Raw genomic sequence first — 16472 nt, forward strand, 5'->3', positions numbered from 1 at the left:
TGGCCCCGTTTGTTTCGCTGAAAAAATAAACCGAAATACTGTTTCGGCTGATTTTTGTGAGAGAAAAATACTATTCCGACTAAAAAAATAAGCTGAAAAATACGAATTATAAGAGAAATGAACATGGCATGTTGTGACATAGTTTTGTTCTCAGTAACATGTATAGATCGTAGAGCTGCATGGTATTAAAATTTTACAAGCACAAGCACTGTGAGTAATTGACTTCCAATAAGGATTTCGTAAAGCACTAGAAAAAGAGAGCAGGTAGTTGCGCTAATAAGGCCATAAGGGTGGAGCTAAAAAACACACCTTTCAAACTCTTCTATTTATTGGTCGCCACGGATGTTAGCTCTCGCTTTTAATAATAATGCTACCAGTGCAGGATACAGTGCAATTCGGGCACATATACATGAATGATCCTATACCGTCTTCCTATTTGCCGGCAAATTTACCCTATCCGTCGGTTCCCTGAAAAAACTCTGTTCCCAGAAATTTACCCCTGATACGATATCCGTAAAATCTCATCGCAGAAATTTAATTCAGTAATAGAACGCTTCCGATTTTTTTTAACAGATGGCCAGAGATTATTGTATACTGGCACGCGTAGAACTCCGCTGACGGCATATTTAACTTTTTACCATTATTATCAATGACGACTCCTGAGATAGCATCTTTAGGTTTGGTGCTACGTTTTTAGTATCGGAGAGAGAAAAACGATACACATTTGTCATTTTTGTTCGCGTGGCACGCCAGGTCCGCTGTCTAGCTCGGATCCGAGTCAGCAGGCCGATGTAAAATGACCGTCCTGCCCCTTGCGTTTGTATTACCCCGCTGCCCACTCCACTCTCTCCCATCCACTCCCTTTCTCCTTTCTCTGGTCCGTGCGCGACGCCCGCCAGCCGCCGTCGTCGCCGCGCACAACGCCGCCCCCCACCGCGAGATATGTCCCTGTCCCATTACGCCAAGTCATCTGCAAGGGCGAGGAGTCGGGTCCAAGGTGCCCGGAGCTCCTGCATCGCCTCCGTCTGTGTGGATCCAGTAGGTGAGTTGAGCGGCTTCCTGTTGATCCCTTGCCCGGACTGCGGGCTTGCTCGGGTGGTGGAGGGGCGAACCAAGAAGGATGGTGATAACCACGGGCATCTGTACTTCAAGTGTGCGAGGAATGAGGTGAGTTCTATGTACTACCCATCCCCCATTGTCACAGTTAGGGTTCTAACTTTGGGTTTTTTGAAGTTTCCCAAGCTGTGTGGGTACTATAGATTTGAAAAGCAGTACTTCGAGCAGCTGAAGGAGAAGGGCATCATCCAGGTTCGCCCCTCCAACTGGGCAGAGTTGGAGGATCATGAAGATGTTTCAGTTGACAATCCAAATGGTCCCGACAACAATAGGAAAGACCTGGAGCACAAGATGGAGACATTGATTTGGAAGATGAACATGTTTATTGTGTGTGTTATATCTGTTGTTTTTGGATTTGTTGTGATGTATGTTGCAATAAAGTGACAATATATGGAAAATAAAAGTTGTGTTTCAATGTGACAATGTATGGAAATGAAAATTGTGTTTCAATGTGACAATGTGTAAATTGTGTTTCAATGTGTCTTAACTCAGTAACAAACACAAGATAGATCAACTGAAACAGTTGTACATGTTAATAACAAATACAAGACAGATCAGGCACATGTTAACCATGGCAGATTCAACATAACAGATCACACATAACAGATGGAACACATTAACCATAAACCAACCAACAGTGCTACATTTAGGCCACATCAAATAGAGTTGTTCAGAGGACTTGCCACAAGTTTTGGCCACATACAATAGTTCAGGCCACTTACATAGTTCTGGCCACTTACATAAGCATGTTTGGCCAAGGCAAGGCCTCAATTACACAAAAGAAGTCATTTTGAGGGCCTTTTACAACTAAAATGAATGTCCTCCCTGCTGTTTTTCCACTCCATTCACTCACTTCTTCTCCTTCTTGGCTGGACTCTTCTTGGTCTTGGTTGCCAGCTGCTTCTTCCTTGGAGTGAACTTCTTAGGAGGTGGGTCAACAATTACTATTGTAGTTTCATCTAGCTCAATCACAACTTGGAGTTCACGGCATAGGTTCCTATTTGTGAAGAAATTACATCAGAATGACCTCAATTACACAAGTTGTAATGTTTTTTAAGTATGGCATACCTCCTAGTGCTTGTAGAGGGTGGTGATGGCGGTGGAGGCTCAACCTCAAGTGGTGGCACATCTAGGACATCCCTCTCAGTAGCAGTTGCAACTTCTGCTGCTGTAGATGCCTTGGCTATAGCTTCTTGGGTCTCCTTTGTTGCCCTAGCTGCTGCTTCTCTAGCCACTACTGCCCTTATCCTAGGTGTGTTTGCTCCACTTCGTGTATGGCCTGTCTTGTTCTTCTTCCAGATCTAGGTGCGGACTTCTTGGTTCTTTTCCTATAATGCTAGTGTTAGATATCATGGTTTGAAGGCAACAATAATAGAAATCAGTTAGTGTGCAAATTACCTTTTCTTTATGCCAGTCAGATGACACCTCCAGCTTCCACTCTTGTGGCCATACTCACCACCGTTAGGGCATTTCACTTGCCTTGTTGCTTTGCCACTTCTCTCACCTGGAGCAAGATGCCTTTTCTTTTTCTACCTTCCTAGTGGTCTAGTCTTCTTCGTAAGTCGTAACTAAACTTGAAGCCCTTGTCCACCTCTAGCCATTGTCCTCTATCTGTTATGCTAGGAATGATCCCATGGTATGCAGCCTGGAACTTCTCAACTGAGTAGTACTTGTCCACATACTGATCCATATTGGGTTGCCTCATGGTTGTGATGATAGCCAATGCATGTGAGCAAGGCTTTCTAGTCAGCTGCCACTCTCTACATGTGCAAACATGTTGTGGTACGTAGACAACATGCCTTCTAACCTCTTCATCCTTGTAAATCTCAGTCACTTCTGCTTCCTCTGGGTGCCCTTTAGTCACCTTGTGATGGCCTAAACTCCTAGAGCTTGCATTGAGCTGATGTATAACTACAGGCAGTATCCCAGGAGACAGTGCATTTGCTATCTTCCTCCTCTTAGCAAAAAGAGTGAGGGTCTTCTCTCTAATAGCATCAGCCAAGCAGTGAACACGCATGTCCTTGTGCTCCTTAATCCAGACATTCTAACTCTTAGCCAGATTATTATTGATGTAGTCACACTTGATTTCTGTGGTAAACTTGTTCCTTGCCCATAGCAGGTTGTGATGTTCTTTGAGCCAATTAAGCACATCTAGACTAGCATCTACTACCTTGTCAAAGAAGTACTTAAATTTGTGGGGTGTATATGCCCTTGCAGCAGGCCACATGTTCTTCGCATAAACATCTCCTGAGTAGTACTTCTTCATGTTGTCCACCAAATGTCTGAAGCACTCCCTCTATTCACTGTTAGGAAAAACCTTGGCCACTGCGGCTTCAAGGCCCTTGTAAGCATCAGTGCAGACAACTAGGTTCTCTATAGGGCCTATGGACTTGCTAAGTTGCTCTATGAACCAGGTCTAGTTCTCCTTGGTCTCTGAGTAAAAAACCAAATGCCAAGGGGTACATCCAGTTATGGCCATCCAAAGCTTGAGCTGCAGGCAGGTGGCCATTCCAAAGCCCTTTCAGGGCTGTAGAGTCTATACTGATGTATGGCCTACAACCATTCCTAAAACCATCAATAGCAGCTTTGAAATAATAAAAAAATCTCTTGAAGTGAACCTTATCATCCATAGTCTCTGTGTCTATCTCCAATATACTACCTGGTGATCTCATCTCTACCTCTGCCTTGAATCTGTACAACCAATCAAATGAATCATTCCATTTTCTAAACAACTTGTTGGCTGCCCTTTGTCTACCATAGATAACAGTCTGATATGGGATCTCTATTTTGTACTTGTCTTGAAGCTCTTCCTGCACTACCTTTGGACCCATACTTGGCTTCTTCTTCAGTAAGGGTATGACCCTCTCTGCCACCCAAGCCTATGATGCCATTTTCCCAAGAACTCTAGCTCTAGAAGCACAATTGTGTATTCCTTCATTTATTTGAACCTACAAATTCACACCACACATCATCATAAGTAATCAATTGATAAAACAATGAACAATTAGAGAATCAAACAGTGAGTAACATAGCCAAAAAAATGTACCCTGACACTCCCATCATGTTGTGTCCTAGCTCTAATAATCCAAGGGAAGCCAAGAGACCCACAGTGACCCCTAAACCTCTGAGTATCTGAATGAGCAGTAGCAAGTTCAAACTCCTTTACTATGGCATGCTGCCTCACTGCTAGCCTAAAATCATCCATACTAGGGTAACAAACACCAACAGACATGTCAGGATTGTCCCTATCCCACTAAAACATTGGCTCCTTAGGCACATTGTCATCAACTAGAACAATAGATTTACCCATATCCTTTTGCATCTCAGCTGTCATGGTAAGGATAGGCACTGCTTCCCTAGCTGCTTCCTCTGCCCTCTCATCTGCAGCCTTAAATCCCATTGCCTTATTATGGCAGAACCGCCCAAAATAACGCACGTATGGAGATGCTTGTCTACCACTAGACACTAAGCACCCTAAGAGCGAGCTATATCAGGCGGATTCCGTCGAGCACACCCTAAGGGAGAGCCCAAAAATCCATATTTTTGTCATAGGATCCAATAATGAGAATAAGTTTATATTACTTAGTCCATTTCATACATCTAGAGTTCTTAGAAATTGCATTATTACATTATCAATTCAGAGTGCAGAAATTAAACAGCGGAATAAAAATAAACATCTATCGATAATATACAAGGATCCATCTGTGCCCAGCAAAAGAATCCTTCATACAATGCCTACTCCTCAAGCTACACCTATAATAGGTGTAAATAAACCCTGAGTATACAATGTACTCGCAAGACTTATCCGACTAGTGGGAATAATTTCCTGACTCCAAGAGATATGATAAGCTTTATGATTTGCTGTGTTTCCTTTTTACGGAAAGCAATACTAATAATGAATCTTTATTTATGTTATTATTAGCAGTCATGATTAATTCATTATCTAGCCATTCTATATAAGCACATGTTCTACTTTTAAGCAAGAGTTGAGTAAACAGTTCCATTTCATCACCTTTTATCTTTTAGTTCTTACTACGGTGCTAGACTATAGATAAGCCGTACCAGATCACCGATGATTCATGAATCAATGTGCCTAGCTAGGTACCTTGAAACACATGCCCCGCTTGTACCCCAGGCACAAGCAGGACCAGCCCATCACTCTCCTATCATGGGGTCCAGGTCCCCATCTAAACTTGAACTCCAAGCCCCCGCTCCTAAGTCTCAGACTCAATACAGTGCTTAGACCTCCACCATCCCTGCCTCTATTTAGTCGGTCCGAAAAAAAGCCAAAACCCATGATAAGAGAGCAACAAGCCTTCCCTACGCCCATACCCAAGTATGTGCTCAGGATAATAAGTCTATGACTTGCCTAGAACCTAATGCAACGATCGGTCCTTAACTGACGCAGACAGAGAAAAAGTGTAACCAAGCTATGCCCTGTTGGCCATAGGACACAACCTCTTACACCCACCAATACCCATACCATATACCTATCTAATCTCCATTTTTTCTTTTCACCATTTTATCATGAGTGATCATAATAATCACCTATTGCGAGTAACGATAGGTTACTCACGCTATCAAAATCCTGAGCATAGCAGCTACTTGACCTATACTAGTAGGACTCATAGGTAAGTTTATCTATGCATATAGTTTCCATAAAATGCCTGTAATATAAATGCATATCACTGACATATATATTCAATGATCATTAAAAATATAGGTTATGCACCAAGGCTTGCCTTAGGCAGGTGAGGTGTCAACAAAGTCAGCAACTGATGGCTCCAGGGCTTCCTCATGTATGAGAATCTCCTCCTCATACTCCTCAATGATCTCCTCGTACTCATGTTCGCCCGTAGGCACGAACTCTACCAACTCGTTATCTACATGCATGAAATGATGATGCAACACTTAGTAATACGACAACAACAACTCTTAAAATAAAATACATCTATCAAGCTACTAAGCTAGCTCTACCGACTAAGATGCTAAGTTACCTATTATTCCACTAACAGGTATGAAACGTTGCATGCATTATTTTAGCAACTAAAGGCATCCCTATTCTTAATATCGATTTACTCTATATATGATAAAACAAGGAGTACTAGCTACTCTATTTATCAACCTACTCTAGAGCTACAAAAATTACACTGAGCACATAATAATCTAATGAACCTACTGTAAAAAATTTATGGTTAAAGCTATCACCAATTTACTACAAAAATTCCTACAAATATTAAGCTAGATAATACTAAGCTTTCCTAAATGAATTAATGGATCTATCACTATTGTAGGTAATTGTAAACTAAGTACACCAATAGATAGATAACATTTTTGTGCACTTAATAAATTTTGTTTCACTATTTTTGGACACCTATAGAATTTACTATAATTTTCCAAAGATCAGCTCAAAACTAAATTGAATAAACATTTACTAATTCCCTAGAAAACGAAAAACTGAATCCAACCCGTGCGACCCACGAGCGAGCGGCGTGGCCCACTCCCACGCATCGCGGGTGCACGCGCAATCCACTGACGTAGCCCACGCGGGCGCGGCCCAACCATGGGCCAATCTTTTTGCGAAAATGCCCTCGAGCTACCGATGATTCATCTCAAGGTTCGCAGAACTATTCCTACCGCCAGCGTTTTATAGATAAGCCCTCAAAACAATCTGTCTTTACCACGGCTAGGTCCTCGGGCACCCTCGTGCGCACCGGTGATGGCACTAGGTGGCCATGCCAGCCAACCTGGACCCGCTCCGACTAAGCTAGCGAGCTGAACCGCACCTACAACCTTAGAGCCTACCCTAGCCGAAGCTACCGGGGCAACGAAGCTCATGGCGATGGTGGCCATGACACATGGCCATGCGCGATGGCGGCACGACCATGCCGGCCACCCTAAGCCACCGTAGTGAGAGATAGCTAACCCTAAAGCACCACTAGCATACCTAGGTGGCTGCTGTGGAGAAGGTTTGGCTAGAGATGGACTAGGTGCGTCCGACCACACGCGCACAGCAAGCTCTGCAAACGGGCGACGGTGGCTCAACCATGCTAGCGGTGCCGAGAAGGCAGTGGCGATGAAAGTGGAGTGTGCATAGGGTTGAGGGGATTAAGGCAAAGGCACAATGCCACAAAATTGGATAGAGGTGGATAGTGCGAGGCTAATTGGGTGGGCATTGTCGTTTGGCCTTAAGGTGTCCGACGGCGGAGATAACTCCAAATTGGAGCTCAACATGGTACGACCGCAGCAGTGGACGGGCTTGGCGCATAGCTAGATTCCCAATTGAGCTTCTAGCGTGCGCAATTACTTGGATTGGACCGGTGCTGTGAGCTAGCCTTGGCGTGGCTTGGTGACACCGGCGCGATGCCATTTATGGCAGTGGTGGTTGGGGAGCGTGGCATGGCGCTTGCCACTAAATAGAAGAGGACAGACGCCACAGAGAATGGCTGCATGTGCAGGCAAAGCAAGGTGGCAGAGGCAGAGGCATGGTGAGCAGCGGGCGCTGTGTTGCCTTAGCGAGATGTGGACCCCAGGCAGAGCAGCGGCACGTGGGGGTGCCACGCGCTTGCGCGCGCAGTGCGCCTGACGTAACGACATGGCATAGAGGAACATGTGCATGATGTGGCATGATGGTGACAGCGTGAGGTAGCATGGTGACGGGACGGCGGCAGGCTGTGGCACGACGGTGATAGCGCAAGGTAGGCGCCCAGGCGGCAGCGGACCAGCTAGAGCGACTAGCCCACGGCGGCAACGACAAGGACACTATGGGGTAGAGCAGCCAGGCCAGCGTAGTGGTGCACGTGCGTGCATGCATCGGGCGGCCGACGCTGCGACACCGAGTGCCGAGGCACGTTGACCGTGTCCACGCGATAAAATCGGTCGGGAACATTGTGCGCATGATTTTTAAAGCGTTCAAAAACCCCTAAAAGATCGATCTAATCGCCAAACCACCTATGAAATTCTTAAGAGGGCATATTAAGCTACTAAAACAAGCCCTAATACCCTATCACTCCTTAACCCAATTACCCTACAAAAATTGCCAAACTCAGCCTTGTCACAACCATTTTCCGACTTATGAAATTTGGCTAAGTCTTGATCGGATTCGCGTCAAATTCAATTTCCAAGCTATTAGATACGCTAGCTAGTGAACTCATTTTTTGACCACAGGTATTTCATCGCCATCTACAAAGTTTGCACTTCAACTTTATTTAAGTAGCACATATACGTTCTATAGCATTTTTGCTTAATAATTTTTTTAAAACACTAAATGATATAACGTGACATTGAAATGTAACTTTCGTTTCGCGTTTTCGTTGATCATTTTGAGTTACGAAAATCGATCTACACACTATATCACATGCATTAACACATAACCATGATGCTCATGACATGTTTTAGCAAAAGATTTATAGTGTAACACAAAGGGTGTTACAAATCTACCCCCCTAAAACAAAATCTTGTCCCAAAATTTTATGTGTCTAGTGTGGGAAAAGAGATAAGAATTACAATTCATTATAGACAACTACCTCGATGAACCAGGAAGAAGATGGGGTTAATGCTTCAAGATATAGCTCTCTTGTTCCCATGTGGCTTCATCCTCTGAGTGGTTTTGCCACTAAACTTTATAGAACTTCACCACATTATTTCTAGTCACTCTTTCCTATTCGTCCAAGATCTTGATAGGATGCTCAATATACGTCAAGTCAGGCTAGAGGGGAAGTCCTTCAATTTCCACAGCTTCATTAGGGACCCGCAAACACTTCTTCAACTGGGATACGTGGAACACATCATGTACCACCGATAAACTATCTGGAAGTTAGAGACAATAAGCAACTAGGCCACACTGCTCTAAAACCTTGTAAGGACCCACATATCGAGGGGCTAGCTTGCCACGAACACCAAACCGATGCACCCCTCTCATAGGAGACACTTTGAGGTACACATGATCCCCAACTACAAACTACAAAGGCCTTCTTCGCTTGTCCGCATAAGCTTTCTGTCGGCTCTGAGCTACCTTCAAATGACTCTAAATAACACTGACTTGCTCTCAAGCTTCTTTGATGAAATCAGGCCCAAAATATCCATGGTCTCCCACTTCAACTCAGTTAAGTGGTGTCCTACATTTCTTTCCATATAGAGCTTCAAATGGTGCCATATGAATGCTTTCTTGATAGCTATTGTTATAAGAAAACTCAACTAAGTTAAAGCATTCGTCCCACTTCTCAAGAAAAGAAATGGCACAAGCTCTCAACATGTCCTCAAGTATGTGATTTACCCTTTTTATTTGGCCATCCGTTTGTGGATGATATGCTGAACTTCTAAGGAGACTAGCACCAAGATATTGCTAAAGTTGCTCCGAAAACCGGGAGACAAAGACTGACCCTCTATCAGAGATGATAGTAAGATGAACTCCATGTAGGGTCACAATCCAATCAAAATATAGCTTGGCATACCTTCTAGCCAAATATCTAGAATCCACTGGGAGAAAATGAGCTAACTTGGTAAGGCGATCCACAATGATCCAAATAGAGTTATAGCCCTTGGATGTGTGGGGTAGACCCATAATGAAATCCATGGAAATATCTTTACATTTCCAAACAGGAATGGGCAAGGGCTGCAAATATCCTGGGGTACGCATGTGGTCTGCCTTAACTCTCCCACAAGTGTCGCACTCCACGACGTACTTGGTGATATCCTGCTTCATATTGGACCACCAATACAAGTGGCGCAAATCATGGTACATCTTGTTACTGCCAGGATAAATAGACAATTTGGAATGGTGAGCTTCATTCAAAATCTTCCTTCTAATCTCCTCATTTGATGGAAACACCAATCTGTTCTTGTACCTTATGACCCCTTGCTCATCAACACTAAACTAAGGACATGCCCTTCGGCAATTAATTTCTTGATGTAAGGAATTTCTAAAGTGTCTTGCCTTTGCTCCATGATAATCTGCTCAAGTATCTCTAAGACTAAGGCAATCTGAGCTAGCACCTCAGCATGGTTGAGAGATAAAGGTGCTTCTTCAACCTGATATGACTTCCGGCTCAAAGCATCAGCTACCACATTGGCCTTTTCAGGGTGGTAATGTACCTCCAAGTTATAATCCTTGATCAATTCCAACCATCTCCTTTGCCTCATATTTAACTCGAACTGAGTGAAAATATATTTGAGGCTCTTGTGATTTGTAAAAATATGAACCTTGTTTTCCAACAAATAATCCCTCCAAATTTTTAGAGCATGCACCACAGCAGTCGACTCTAAATCATGGGTGGGATAATTCACCTTGTGCTTTTTTAGCTGGCGTGAAGCATAAGCTATCACACGCCCATCCTGCATAAACACACATCCCAACCCTGTCTTTGAGACATCACAATATACATCAAAAGGTCTATCAATATCTAGTTGGGCAAGAATAGGAGCAGTGGTAAGAAATTTCTTCAAAGATTGGAAGGCTTCTTCGCAAGTCGGGCTCCAAACAAACTTGGACTCTTTCTGGAGTAGCTTGGTCATCGACTAGGCTATCTTGGAGAAGTCAAGAATGAAGCACCGATAGTATCCAGCAAGACCAAGGAACTAACGAATCTAGTGCACTGACTTGGGAGACTTCTAATTTAGTATATCTTGCACCTTGCTTGGATCTATAGATATACCTTCAGGTGTCAGAATATGTCCCAAAAACTGTACTCGGTCTAACCAAAACTCATACTTGCTGAATTTGGTATATAGCTTGTGTTCCCTAATTGAGTCAGTACTATCCAAAGGTGTTGGACATGCTCTTCCTTGTTCTTGGAATATATCAAGATATCATCAATGAATACCACCACAAACTTGTCCAACTCCGGCATAAAGATTGAGTTCATGAGATACATGAAGAATGTAGGAACATTGGTGAGACCAAAAGACATGACTAGGTATTCAAACAACCCATACCTAGTAGAAAAAAACTGTCTTTGGTATATCTTGTGGTCTAATCTTGATTTGATGATAGCCGGAATGGAGATCAATTTTGGAGAACACCTTGGCACCAGCTAGTTGATCGAACAAAGTATCAATAAGAGGTAAAGGATACTTGTTCTTAATGGTTACTGCATTGAGAGGGTGGTAATCTACGCACATCTGAAGAGTGTCATCCTTCTTCACAAAAATAGCTGGACAACCCCATGGTGAAGTGCTAGGATGGATGAATCCCTTTTCCAACAACTCTTCTAACTGCTTCTTCATTTTAGCCAATTCCTTTGGGGCCATGCGGTATGGGCATAGGGAGATAGGAGTAGTGCCAGGCTCTAACTCAATAGAGAACTCTATATCTCTATCCGGTGGCAACCCAGGTAGATCTTTAAGAAAGACATCTGGAAACTCACATACCATAGAAATAGAGGCAAGAGCAGGAGAAGCTTTAGCATGAGCAGCAATAGGTAAGACTGAATCTAAGGGCATAAGAAGAGACATCCTATCCTCAGAAAAAGAAAGCCATAACTCAATAACTCTCTGCTTTAAATCCAAGACTACCCCATATACACATAACTAGTTCATTCCTAGAATTGCATCAATGCCTTGTCCAAGCAGCACCATGAACTGGAGACGATAAGTGTGAGTGGCTAGCACTAAGCCAACTGTGTCCGTATGAGTATTAACGCACAATTGCGCACCTAGAGTACCGATTCTATAGGTAAAAGGTATAGCCATAAGAGGTATATTATGCCGATGTGCAAATCCCATGCTCATAAATGAATGTGATGCACCAGAATCAAACAACACATAAGTTGGATGAGAATCAATGGTGAACATACCAGCCGTCATCGGTTCATTTTGTAATATTTCCTTAGCCTCTGTGAAATTAACCTGCCTAGATCGGCTGACTGGCACTTTCTTCTTTATAACTGTCTGCTTGATCAGGCGGGAGTTAGCTAAGGGCTGAGCAAACTGGGTAGGCTGGTTTTGTGGACACTTCTAGGCATAGTGGCCTTCCTTGCCACACTTAAAACAAGCATCAGGTTTGTTCCCCTATCCTTGACGAGGTAGGACCTGTTGTCCCTGGGGTTGCTAATGTTGCACCTACTGAGTAGGTGTATGATACTGAGTGGACGGTGCATGAAAGGTCTGCTAAGGCTATCAAAATGAATGCCTAGCCAAGGACTGATAGGGCACCCACCTAACAACCTGCACCTTCTGCACCTGGGGGTGACTAGAAGACCCAGTAACCACCCGCTTGCATTTCCATTCTACCTAAGAGTCATGCTGCAATCCCTCCATAACAATAGCAGCGTTCATCATTGCCCCAAAGGTCTGGTAGTTTCCTGTATATAACTCATTCTACAAGATGCAAGAGGCCGCGATAGAAACGATCCCTCTTCTTCTCATCCGTATCAACGTGAGTCCCAGCATACTGTGACAAGTGGTTGAACTTGTTGACATAGTCCATCACGGACATGCTTCCTTGCCTTAGGTCCAAAAATTCTATCAACTTCCTATTTAGAACACCAGCAGGAATATAATACTCTCTAAAGGCCATAGTGAACTCCTGCCAGGTCACCTGGTGATCCGCTAGCTGCATGGCATTAAATGTGTCCCACCATGCACTAGTAGATCCCAACAGCTGTTGCGCTACAAAGCGCACCTTCTACTCCTTAGTTACGGTGAGAAGCAGAAACTTTTGCTTTAGAATACAAAGCCAATGCTCCGTATCTAGAGGTTCAGCCATCAGCATGAACATGGGTGGGTGTGTCTTTAAGAAATTCTGATAAGAGCAGGGTCCCTCAGGACCGCGGGCACCACCCTCATTTCCACCATTGCCTCCGTAGCCTCCACGGATGAAGCCACCGATAGCCTATGATAGCAGCTCCATGGCACAGGCTGACTCACGACAAGCAACCAACATCTCCACCATCATCTCTGCATGAGTCATCGGAGGTGGCGGTGGTGGAGGAGGAGCTAGAAGTGAAGCCTCATGTCTCTCCCCATTGCCGTTCCCATTGCCCCGTCCACTTTCACCTTGGCCTTCGCCAAGACTGTGGCCCGCTCCGGCACTGGTGCTCCTACAACTAGATCTCAGGTTCATCTATAACAGATAGGAACCAACCATTTAGAACAACCCTCCAGATCAGGAACAAGAGATTAGAGAAATGATAAGGCATTTATTAAAGCATTCTTTTAGTTTATCCTATCAATTCACTAATCCAATTATACATGTAGGATGAGTTTAGTTTAAACAAGATTCTCTTATCATGATGTATGCATCGACCTGTATGTTCACTCAATATGGAATATAACGGTATTCGCAAAATTTTCGGTACATTGCACACTCACTTTCCCCTTGCTAAATGATTCTTACGCAGCGTAAGTCAGTGTACCTACAGAAAACTGATTAGATAAAACCAGTGCCACTACCCTAGATAGACCATATTGCTAGGGCTTGTCTACCACTAGACATTAAGCACCCTGAGAGTGAGCTACATCAGGCAGATTTCGTCGAGCACACCCTAAGGGTGAGCCCAAAAAATCCACATTTTTCCCGCAGGATCCAATAATAAGAATGAGTTTACATTACTTAGTCCATTTCATACATCCAGAGTTCTTAGAAATTGCATTATTACATTACCAATTCAGAGTGTGAAAATTAAATAGTGGAATAAAAATAAACATCTATTGATAATATACAAGGATCCATCTGTGCCCATCAAAAGAATCATATTCTTAATATCGATTTACTCTATATATGATAAAACAAGGAGTATTAGCTACTCTATTTATCAACCTACTCTAGGGCTATAAAAATTACAGTGAGCACATAATAATCTAATGAACCTACTATAAAAATTTTATGGCTAAAGCTATCACCAATTTACCACAAAAATTTCTACAAATATTAAGCTAGATAATACTAAGCTTTCTTAAATGAATTAATGGATCTATCATTATCGTAGGTAACTGTAAACTAACTATACCAAAAGATAGATAACATTTTTGTGAACTTAATAAATTTTTTCCCTAATTTTGGACACATACAGAATTTACTATAATTTTTCAAAGATCAGCTCAAAACTAAATTGAATAAACATTTACTAATTCCCTGGAAAACAGAAAACTGAATCCAACCGCGGGACCCTCGAGTGAGCGGTGCGGCCCACTCCCACGCATCGCGCGCACGCACGCACGATCCACTGACGTGGCCCAACCGCGTGGCGACGGCCCACGACGGGGAGGCCTACGCACGCCGATCTTTTTGCAAAAATGCCCTCGAGCTATCGATGATTCACCCTGACGTTTGTAGAACTATTCCTACCGCCAGCGTTTTATAGATAAGCCCTCAGAACAATATGTCTTTACAATGGCCAGGTCCTCGGGCACCCACGCGCGCACCGACGCAGCGACGACGGCCCTGGGCGGCCATGCCGACCAACCGTGACCCGCTTCGACCAAGCTAGCGAGCCGAACCACACCTACGACCTTAGAGCTTACCCTAGCTGAAGGTACAGGGGCGATGGAGTTCGCGGCAATGGTGGCCACGCGCGACGATGGCACGACCACGCCGGCCACCCTAAGCCACCACAATGAGAGATAGCTAACCCTAAAGCACCACTAGCGTACCTAGGTGGCTACTGTGGAGAAGGTTTGGCCGAGGACAGACGGGGTGCGTCCGGCCACGTGCGCACAGCAAGCTCTGCGACGGGCGACGGTGGTACGACCGGGCCAGCGACGCCGGGAAGGTAGTGGCGGTGAAAGTTGGGTGCACATGGGTGGAGGGGATCAAGACAAAGACATAGTGCCACGAAATTGGATAGAGGTGGACAGTGCGAGGCTAATTGGGTGAGCGCCGTCGTTCGACCTTCAGGTGGCCGACAGTAGAGATAACTCCAAATTGGAGCTCAACACGGTACGGCTGTAGTAGTGGGCGGGCTTGGCGCGTAGCTAGATTCCCAATTGAACTTCTAGCATGCGCAATTACTTGGATTGGACCGGTGCTACGAGCTGGCCTTAGCGTGGCTCGGTGACGTCGGCGCGATGCCATTTATGGCGGTGGCAGTTGGGGAGTGCGGCGTGGCGCTTGCCACTAAACAGAAGAGGACAAAGACGCCACAAGGAATGGCTGCACGAGAGGGCAGAGCAAGGCGACAGAGGCAGAGGCACGGCGAGTAGCGGGCGCTGTGTCACCTCGGCAGGACACGGACTCTAGGCAGAGCAGCGGCACGTGGGGGTGCCGTGTGCCTGTGTGCGTAGTGCGCCCGACGTGATGACACGGCGCAGAGGAACATGCGCATGCTATGGTGCAACAGTGACAGCGCGAGGCAGCACGGTGATAGGACGGCGGTGGCCTGTGGTGCGATGGTGACAGCGCGAGGCAGGTGCCTAGGTGGCAGCAAACCGACCAGAGCGACTGGCCCAGGATGGCAACGACAAGGACACTACGGGGTAGAGCGGCCAGGCCAGCGCGGTGGTGCGCGTGCGTGCGTCGGGCAGCTGATGCTGCGACACCGAGTGCCGAGGCACGGTGACCGCATGCACGCGATAAAACCGGCCAGGAACGTTGTGCGCTCGATTTTTAAAGCGTTCAAAAGACCGTAAAACATCGATCTAATCGCCAAACCACCTATGCTATTCTTAAGAGGGCATATTAAGCTACTAAAATAAGCCCTAATACCCCATCACTCCTTAACCCGATTACCCTACAAAAATTGCCAAACTTAGCTTTGTCAAACCATTTTCTGACTTAAGAAATTTAACTAAGTTTTGATCGGATTCACTTCAAATTTTATTTCTAGGCTATTAGATACGCTAGCTAGTGAACTCATTTTTCGATCATAGGTATTTCATCGCCATCTACAAAGTTTACACTTCAACTTTATTTAAGTAGCACATATAAGTTCTATAACATTTTCACTTAATAAAAATTAGTTTAAAACCCTAAATGATATAACGTGACATTAAAATATAACCGACTGGCCCAGGATGGCAACGACAAGGACACTGTGGGGTAGAGCGGCCAGGCCAGCGCGGTGGTGCGCGTGCGTGCGTCGGGCAGCTGATGCTGCGACACCGAGTGCCGAGGCACGGTGACCGCATGCACGCGATAAAACCGGCCGAAAACGTTGTGCGCTCGATTTTTAAAGCGTTCAAAAGACCGTAAAACATCGATCTAATCGCCAAACCACCTATGCTATTCTTAAGAGGGCATATTAAGCTACTAAAATAAGCCCTAATACCCCATCACTTCTTAACCCGATTACCCTACAAAAATTGTCAAACTTAGCTTTGTCAAACCATTTTCTGACTTAAGAAATTTAACTAAGTTTTGATCGGATTCGCTTCAAATTTTATTTCCAAGCTATTAGATACGCTAGCTAGTGAACTCATTT

This window comes from Miscanthus floridulus, chromosome 2, assembly GCF_019320115.1.
Source record: "Miscanthus floridulus cultivar M001 chromosome 2, ASM1932011v1, whole genome shotgun sequence".
Taxonomy (NCBI): domain Eukaryota; kingdom Viridiplantae; phylum Streptophyta; class Magnoliopsida; order Poales; family Poaceae; genus Miscanthus; species Miscanthus floridulus.